This window comes from Brassica oleracea, chromosome C9 (genome assembly GCF_000695525.1).
Source record: "Brassica oleracea var. oleracea cultivar TO1000 chromosome C9, BOL, whole genome shotgun sequence".
In the NCBI taxonomy this organism is placed as follows: domain Eukaryota; kingdom Viridiplantae; phylum Streptophyta; class Magnoliopsida; order Brassicales; family Brassicaceae; genus Brassica; species Brassica oleracea.
In genome coordinates, this window is record NC_027756.1 from 1,504,334 (window position 1) to 1,513,831 (window position 9,498).

Consider the following 9,498-nt stretch of genomic DNA (forward strand, 5'->3'; position numbering starts at 1 on the left):
ACACATAGATTTTGAAAAAATTTCAAAAAATATGACAATATTGTTTTAATACATAGTTGCATCATGAACTAACATATGATGATGTTCAAAGAGGTTTGAAGTCTTTGTTGTCTCTATTTTTCAAGAGAATAGCGATTTTATAGTGATTATTCCACTGATTTAGATAGTATTAAGAAGTTTTATTAATTAATTGATAAAGAAATTTGAATGATTCTCATATACCATGAAAGAGAGTTTAACATACATTAATTCAAATTTAGAATTTCGTTAGAAAACTTAGAACAACAATAAAAAATATAAGCTTCAGTATATAGAGCGTTTAACGTAAACTCAATATTTTCGTAGGTGTTAACACATAGATTTTGAAAAAATTTCAAAAAATACCACAATATTATTTTAATGCATATTTGCATCCTGCACTAACATACGACGATGGTCAAAGAGGTTTGGAGCCTTTGTTGTCTCCATTTTTGTAGAAAATATCGATTTTATAATGGTTAGTCCACTAATTTAAGGAGTATATGAAGTTTTACTATATTAATTTATGAAAACAATTGAACGATGCTCATTTAGCGTGAAAGAGAGTTTAGCATACATTAATACAAATGTTGAATTTGTTTAGAAATTTTAAAATAACACAATAGATTATAGGCTTCAGTATATAAAATATTTACCAAAAACTCAATATTTTCGTAGGGGTTAACACATCGATTTTGAGAAAAATTCAAAAAATACGATAATATTGTTTTAATACATAGTTGCATCCTGCACTAACATATGATTATGTTCAAATAGGTTTGGAGCCTTTGTTATCTCCATTTTTCAAGAACATAGTGATTTTATAGTGGTTATTCTATCGATTTTGGTAGTATTATGAAATTTTCCTAGATTAATTTATAAAAATAATTGAACGAGGCTCATTTACCATGAAAGATAGTTTAGCATACATTAATACAAATGTATAATATGGGCAAAAATTAGAAAACAGCACTAAAGATTATAGGTTTAGTATATAAATTATTTACCAAAAACTCAATATTTTCGTAGGAGTTAACACATAGATTTTCAGAAAATTTCAAAAAATACGAAAATATTATTTTAATGTATAGTTGCATCATGCACTAACATATGATGATGTTCAAAGAGGTTTGGAGCATTTGTTGTCTCCTTTTTTAAGAAAATAGTGATTTTATAGTGATTATTCCGCTGATTTAGGGAATATTATGAAGTTTTACTAAATTAATTGACAAAAAATTATAATGATTCTATAGACCATGAAAAAGAGCTTAAAATACAATAACACAAATGTAGAATGTGCTTATAAATTTTAAAACAACACTAAAGATTATAGACTTCACTATATAAAACATTTACCAAAAACTCAATATTTTTCGTAGGGGTTAACACATAGATTTTGAAAAAAAAAATTAAAAAAATATGACAATATTGTTTTAATGCATAGTTGCATCATGCACTAATATATGATGATGTTCAAAGAGGTTTGGAGCGCCTTTCCTGTCTCCATTTTTCAAGAGAATAGCGATTTTATAGTGATTATTCCACTGATTTAGATAGTATTATGAAATTTTACTAATTAATTGATAAAAAATTAGAATGATTCTCATATACCATGAAAGAGAGTTTAACATACATTAATACAAATTTAGAATGTCGTTAGAAAATTTAGAACAACAATAAAAAATATAAGCTTCAATATATAGAGCGTTTAACGTAAACTCAATATTTTCGTAGGTGTTAACTCATAGATTTTGAGAAAATTTCAAAAAATACGACAATATTATTTTAATGCATATTTGTATCCTGCACTAACATATGACGATGGTCAAAGAGGTTTGGAGACTTTGTTGTCTCCATTTTTCTAGAGAATGTCGATTTTATAATGGTTAGTCCACTAATTTAGGGAGTATATGAAGTTTTACTAAATTAATTTATAAAAACAATTGAACGATGCTCATTTAGCATGAAAGAGAGTTTAGCATACATTAATACAAATGTTAAATTTGTTTAGAAATTTTAAAACAACACAATAGATTATAGGCTTCGGTATATAAAGTATTTACCATAAACTCAATATTTTCGTAGGGGTTCACATAGATTTTGAGAAAATTTCAAAAAATACGATAATATTGTTTTAATGCATAGTTTCATCCTGCACTAACATATGATTATGTTAAAATAGGTTTGGAGCCTTTGTTATCTCCGTTTTCAAGAAAATAGTGATTTTATAGTGGTTATTCTATCGATTTAAGTAGTATTATGAAATTTTACTAAATTAATTTATAAAAATAATTGAACGAGGCTCATTTACCATGAAAGATAGTTTAGCATACATTAATACAAATATAGAATATGGTTAGAAATTAGAAAACAACACTAAAGATTATAGGCTTCAGTATATAAATTATTTACCAAAAACTCAGTATTTTCGTAGGAGTTAACATATAGATTTTCAGAAAATTTCAAAAAATACAAAAATATTATTTTAATGCATAGTTGCATCATGCACTAACATATGATGATGTTCAAAGAGGTTTGAAGCATTTGTTGTCTTCGTTTTTTAAGAAAATAGTGATTTTATATTGATTATTCCGTCGATTTAGGGAATATTATGAAGTTTTACTAAATTAATTGACAAAAAATTATAATGATTCCATAGACCATGAAAAAGAGCTTAAAATACAATAGCACAAATGTAGAATTTGTTTAGAAATTTTAAAACAACGGTTAAGATTATAGACTTCAGTATATAAAACATTTACCAAAAACTCAATATTTTCGTTGGGGTTAACACATAGATTTTTTTTAAAAAATAAAAAATATGACAATATTATTTTAATGCATAGTTGCATCATGAACTAACATATGATGATGTTCAAAGAGGTTTGGAGCCTTTGGTGTCTCCGTTTTTCAAGAGAATAGCGATTTTATAGTGGTTATTCCAACGATTTAGAGAGTATTATGAAGTTTTACTATATTAATTGAAAAAAAATTATAACGATTCAATAGACCATGAAAAAGAGTTTAGCATACAATAATACAAATGTAGAATGTGGTTAGAAATTTTAAAACAACACTAAAGATTATTGGCTTCAGTATATAAAGCGTTTAACGTAAACTCAATATTTGCGTAGGTGGTAGTTAACACATCGATTTTGAGAAAATTTCAAAAAATACGAAAATATTATTTTAATGCATATTTGTATCCTACACTAACATATGACGATGGTCAAAGAGGTTTGGAGCCTTTGTTGTCTCCATTTTTCTACAGAATATCGAATTTATAATGGTTAGTCCACTAATTAAGGGAGTATATGAAGTTTTACTAAATTAATTTATAAAAACAATTGAACGATTCTCATTTAGCATGACAGAGAGAGGTTAGCATACATTAATACAAATTTTGAATTTGGTTAGAAATTTTAAAACAACACAATAGATTATAGGCTTCAGTATATAAAGTATTTACCAAAAACTCAATATTTTCGTAGGGGTTAACACATAGATTTTGAGAAAATTTCAAAAAATACGATAATATTGTTTTAATGCATAGTTGCATCTTACACTAACATATGATTTTGTTCAAATAGGTTTGGACCTTTGTTATCTCCGTTTTTCAAGAAAATAGTGATTTTATAGTGGTTATTCTATCGATTTAGGTACTATTATGAAAATTTACTAAATTAATTTATAAAAATAATTGAACGATGCTCATTTACCATGAAAGAGAGTTTAGCATACGTTAATACAAATATAGAATATGGTTAGAAATTAGAAAACAACACTAAAAATTATAGGCTTCAGTATATAAATTATTTACCAAAAACTTAATATTTTCGTAGGGGTTAACACATAGATTTACATAAAATTTCAAAAAATACAACAATATTATTTTAATGCATAGTTGCATCATGCACTAACATATGATGATGTTCAAAGAGGTTTGGAGCCTTTGTTGTCTCTGTTTTTTAAGAAAGTAGTGATTTTATAGTGATTATTCTGTTGATTTAGGGAATATTATGAAGTTTTACTGAATTAATTGATAAAAAAAATTATAACGATTCCATAGACCATGAAAAAGAGCTTAAAATACAATAATGAAAATGTAGAATGTGGTTAAATTTTTTTAAAACAACACTAAAGATTATAGGCTTCAGTATATAAAACATTTACCAAAAACTCAATATTTTCGTAGGGGTTAACACATAGATTTTGAAAGAAATTCAAAAAATATGACAATATTTTTTTTAATACATAGTTGCATCATGCACTTACATATGATGATGTTTAAAGAGGTTTGGAGCCTTTGTTGTCTCCATTTTTCAAGAGAATAACGATTTTATAGTGATTATTCCATTGATTTAGATAGTATTATGAAGTTTTACTAATTAATTGATAAAAAAATTAGAATGATTCTCATATACCATGAATGAGAGTTTATCATACATTGATACAAATTTAGAATGTCGTTAGAAAATTTAGAACAACAATAAAAAATATAAGCTTCAGTATATAGAGCGTTTAACGTAAACTCAATATTTTCGTAGGTGTTAAACACATAGATTTTGAGAAAATTTAAAAAAATACGACAATATTATTTTAATGCATATTTTCCTCCTGCACTAACATATGACGATGCTCAAAGAGGTTTGGAGCATTTGTTGTCTCCATTTTTCTAGAGAATATCGATTTTATAATGGTTAGTCCACTAATTTAGGGAGTATATGAAGTTTTACTAAATTAATTTATAAAAACAATTGAACGATGCTCATTTAGCATGAAAGAGAGTTTAGCATAAATTAATACAAATGTTGAATTTGGTTAGAAATATTAAAACATCATAATAGAATATAGGCTTCGGTATATAAAGTATTTACCAAAAACTCAATATTTTCGTAGGGGTTAACACATAGATTTTGAGAAAATTTCAAAAAATACGATAATAGTGTTTTAATGCATAGTTGCATCTTACACTAACATAAGATTATGTTCAAATAGGTTTGGAGCCTTTGTTATCTCTGTTTTTCAAGAAAATAGTGATTTTATAGTGGTTATTCTATCGATTTTGGTAGTATTATGAAATTTAGTAAATTAATTTATAAAAATAATTGAACGATGCTCATTTACCATGAAAGAGAGTTTAGCATACATTAATCCAAATTTAGAATATACTTAGAAATTATAAAACAACACTAAAGATTATAGGCTTCAGTATATAAATTATTTACCAAAAACTCAATATTTTCGTAGGGGTTAACACATAGATTTACAGAAAATTTCAAAAAATACGACAATATTATTTTAATGCATAGTTCCATCATGCACTAACATATGATGATGTTAAAAGAGGTTTGGAGTCTTTGTTGTCTCCATTTTTTAAGAAAATAGTTATTTATAGTGATTATTCCGTCGATTTAGGGAATATTATGAAGTTTTACTAAATTAATTGATAAAAAAAATTATAACGATTCCATAGACCATGAAAAAGAGCTTAAAATACAATAATGAAAATGTAGAATGTGGTTAGAAATTTTAAAACAACACTAAAGATTATAGGCTTTAGTATATAAAACATTTACCCAAAACTCAATATTTTCATAGGGGTTAACACATAGATTTTGAAAAAAATTCAAAAAATATGACAATATTTTTTTAATGCATAGTTTCCTTATGCACTAACATATGATGATGTTCAAAGAGGTTTGAAGCCTTTGTTGTCTCTATTTTTCAAGAGAATAACGATTTTATAGTGATTATTCCGTTGATTTATATAGTATTATGAAGTTTTACTAATTAATTGATAAAAAATTAGAATGATTCTCATATACCATGAAGAAGAGTTTAACATACATTAATACAAATTTAGAATATCTTTAGAAAATTTATAACAACAATAAAAAATATAAGGTATATAGAGCGTTTAACGTAAACTCAATAATTTCATATGTGTTAAACACATAGATTTTGAGAAAATTTCAAAAAATACGACAATATTATTTTAATGCATTTTTGCATCCTGCACTAACATATGACGATGGTCAAAGAGGTTTGGAGCCTTTGTTGTCTCCATTTTTCTAGAGAATATCGATTTTATAATGATTAGTACACTAATTAAGGGAGTATATGAAGTTTTACTTAATTAATTTATAAAAACAATTGAACGATGCTCATTTAGCATGAAAGAGAGTTTAGGATACATTAATACAAATGTTGAATTTGGTTAGAAATATTAAAAAAACATAATAGATTATAGGCTTCGGTATACAAAGTATTTACCAAAAACTCAATATTTTCGTAGGGAACACATAGATTTTGAGAAAATTTCAAAAAATACGATAATATTGTTTTAATGCATAGTTACATGCACTAACATATGATTATGTTCAAATAGGTTTGGTGCCTTTGTTATCCCCATTTTTCAAGAAAATAGTGATTTTATAGTAGTTATTCTATCGATTTTGGTAGTATTATGAAATTTTACTAAATTATTTATAAAACTAATTGAACGATGCTCATTTACCATGAAAGAGAATTTAGCATACGTTTATACAAATGTAGAATATGCTTAGAAATTAGAAAAAAACACTTAAGATTATAGGCTTCAGTATATAAATTATTTACCAAAAACTTAATATTTTCGTAGGGGTTAACATATAGATTTATAGAAAATTTCAAAAATACGACAATATTATTTTAATGCATAGTTGCATCCTTCACTAACATATGATGATGTTCAAAGAGGTTTGGAGCTTTTTTTGTCTCCGTTTTTTAAGAAAATAGTGATTTTATAGGGATTATTCCGGCGATTTAGGGAATATTATGAAGTTTTACTAAATTAATTGTTAAAAAAAATTATAACGATTCAGTAGGCGATGAAAAAGAGCTTAAAATACAATAATGAAAATGTAGAATGTGGTTAGAAATTTAAAAATAACACTAAAAATTATAGGCTTTAGTATATAAAATATTTACCAAAAACTCAATATTTTCGTATGGGTTAACACATAGATTTTGGAAAAAATTCAAAAAATATGACAATATTTTTTTTTAATGCATAGTTGCATCATGCACTAACATATGATGATGTTCAAAGAGGTTTGGAGCATTTGTTGTCTTTATTTTTCAAGAGAATAACGATTTTATAGAGATTATTCGATTGATTTAGATAGTATTATGAAATTTTACTAATTAATTGATAATGAAATTTTACTAAATTAATTTATAAAAATAATTGAACGATGCTCATCTACCATGAAATAGAATTTAGCATACGTTAATACAAATGTAGAATATGCTTAGAAATTAGAAAACAACACTAAAGATTATAGGCTTCAGTAAATAAATTATTTACCAAAAACTCAATATTTTCGTAGGGGTTAACACATAGATTTATAGAAAATTTCAAAAAAGACGACAATATTATTTTAATGCATAGTTGCATCCTGCACTAACATATGATGATGTTCAAAGAGGTTTGGAGCCTTTGTTGTCTCCGTTTTTTAAGAAAATAGTTATTTTATAGTGATTATTCCATCGATTTAGGGAATATTATGAAGTTTTACTAAATTAATTGATAAAAAAAATTATAACGATTCCATAGACCATGAAAAAGAGCTTAAAATTCAATAATGAAACTGTAGAATGTGGTTAGAAATTTTAAAACAACACTAAAGATTATAGGCTTTAGTATATAAAATATTTACCAAAAACTCAATATTTTCGTACGGGTTAACACATAGATTTTGAAAAAAATTTAAAAATTATGACAATATTTTTTTAATGCATCATGCACTAACATATGATGTTGTTCAAAGAGGTTTGGAGCATTTGTTGTCTCTATTTTTCAAAAGAATAACGATTTTATAGTGATTATTCCATTGATTTAGATAGTATTATGAAGTTTTACTAATTAATTGACAAAAAATTAGAATGATCCTCATATACCATGAAGGAGAGTTTAACATACATTAATAAAAATTTAGAATGTCGTTAGAAAAATTAAAACAACAATAAACAAATATAAGCTTCAGTATATAGAGCGTTTAACGTAAACTCAATATTTTCGTAGGTGTTAAACACATAGATTTTGAGAAAATTTCCAAAAATACGATAATATTATTTTAACGCATTTTTGCATCCTGAACTAACATATGATGATGATCAAAAAGGTTTGGAGCCTTTGTTGTCTCCATTTTTCTAGAGAATATCGATTTTATAATGGTTAGTCCACTAATTTAGGGAGTATATGAAGTTTTACTAAATTAATTTATAAAAACAATTGAACAATGCTCATTTAACATGAAAGAGAGTTTAGCATACATTAATACAAATGTTGAATTTGGTTAGAAATATTGAAACAACATAATAGATTATAGGCTTCGGTATATAAAGTATTTACCAAAAACTCAATATTTTCGTAGGGGTACACATAGATTTTGAGAAAATTTCAAAAAATACGATAATATTGTTTTAATGCATAGTTGCATCTTTCACTAACAAACGATTATGTTCAAATAGGTTTGGAGCCTTTTTTATCCCCGTTTTTCAATAAAATAGTGATTTTATATTTGTTATTCTATCGATTTTGGTAGTATTATGAAATTTTACTAAATTAATTTATAAAAATAATTGAACGATGCTTAGAAATGTAGAATATGCTAAGAAATTAGAAAACAATACTAAAGATTATAGGCTTCAGTATATAAATTATTTACCAAAAACTCAATATTTTTGTAGGGGTTAACACATAGATTTACAGAAAATTTCAAAAAAATACGATAATATTATTTTAATGCATAGTTGCACCCTCAACTAACATATGATGATGTTCAAAGAGGTTTGGAGCCTTTGTTGTCTCTGTTTTTTAAGAAAATAGTGATTTTATAGTGATTATTCCGTCAATTTAGGGAATATTATGAAGTTTTACTAAATTAATTGATAAAAGAAATTATAACGATTCCATAGACCATGAAAAAGAGCTTAAAATACAATAATGAAAATGTAGAATGTGGTTAAAAATATTAAAATAACACTAAAGATTATAAGCTTCAGTACATAAAACATTTACCAAAAGTTCAATATTTTCATAAGGGTTAACACATAGATTTTGAAATTTTTTTAAAAAATATGACAATATTTTTTAATGCATAGTTGCATCATGCACTAACATATGATGATGTTCAAAGAGGTTTGGAGCATTTGTTGTCTCTATGTTTCAAGAGAATAACAATTTTATAGTGATTATTTCATTGATTTAGATAGTATTATGAAGTTTTACTAATTAATTGATAAAAAATTAGAATGATCCTCATATACCATGAAGGAGAGTTTAACATACATTAATACAAATTTAGAATGTCGTTAGAAAATTTAGAACAACAATAAAAAATATAAGCTTCAGTATATAGAGCGTTTAACGTAAAATCAATATTTTCGTTGGTGTTAAACACATAGATTTTGAGAAAATTTCAAAAAATACGA